Raw genomic sequence first — 916 nt, forward strand, 5'->3', positions numbered from 1 at the left:
TTAACTTTTCCCCATCAGGTTCAGTATAACCTTGAAAATCTGTGAAAGATAAGGGTTAAAGGTCATTAAAATAGTTAAGGCTTTATCAAAATTGAATATAATATTATTTTCAAAGAAATTTCTAGATGCTTCTCTCTTTAATATACACAGCAAGATGCCAAATACAGACAAAAAGATATTAGGGTGGAGGGAGCAGCTAATTAAGAAAGATGATTTCTTTTTTTTTGTCCCCCAATTCACAACAGACCAGGCAAAGGGCCTGGGTTGAGATGTATATGGGGTGCATTTACTGTACCTCCTCTTTCATTACAGTCAGTGTAAAGAACACAGCCTGTGGTAAGAATTGGGAGGCCTTATCTTTTCTTTTTTTTTTGATTTATATATATATATATATATATATATAATCCTTCACCAGTGCAACATTCCCATGACCAATATCCCAAGTGTCCTTCCTCCCCACCCCACACCGACCTGTACTCTAGACAGAAAGATGATTTCTTTATTTTATTTTCAACTTTTATTAAATTTCTAAAATCATTATTTTTAGTCATCATGAACCTAGAATAAGTTTATTTATTTATCAAGTATTTATATGCACCTGCTGTGTATAAAACACTCTAATATGGAAAGTTACAATTTAGTAAGAGGAAGAGTTATAAAAACATCACTGTGTAAAAATAGATTATTTTTTATAGAGAGAATAAAACATGGATATCGTGATGAAGGGATGCTAACACTGGTATGCTTCTGGAGTTGAAACAGTATGTTTGAAGCTCTGTTTTCATCAGCTTTGTACATTGTGGTGCCATCTTCATCATCATTATCTTAATGATAACTGGCCAGGAGATAGTTTAAGAGTTGGATTGCATGCTTTGCATGGGGAGGCTTGTATTTAACTCCCCAGCTCCATCAAATG

At 33.7% G+C, this 916-nt stretch overlaps 1 non-coding gene across 1 annotated transcript; it reads right to left on the minus strand.

The window, feature by feature from the left end:
• Positions 1 to 222: 222 nt before the first annotated feature.
• LOC126031943 (small nucleolar RNA SNORA51) lies at positions 223 to 353 on the minus strand. Its single transcript, XR_007503749.1, has one exon. It is a non-coding gene; the product is annotated as a small nucleolar RNA SNORA51 (small nucleolar RNA).
• Positions 354 to 916: the final 563 nt, after the last annotated feature.

This window comes from Suncus etruscus, chromosome 15 (assembly GCF_024139225.1).
Source record: "Suncus etruscus isolate mSunEtr1 chromosome 15, mSunEtr1.pri.cur, whole genome shotgun sequence".
NCBI lineage: Eukaryota > Metazoa > Chordata > Mammalia > Eulipotyphla > Soricidae > Suncus > Suncus etruscus.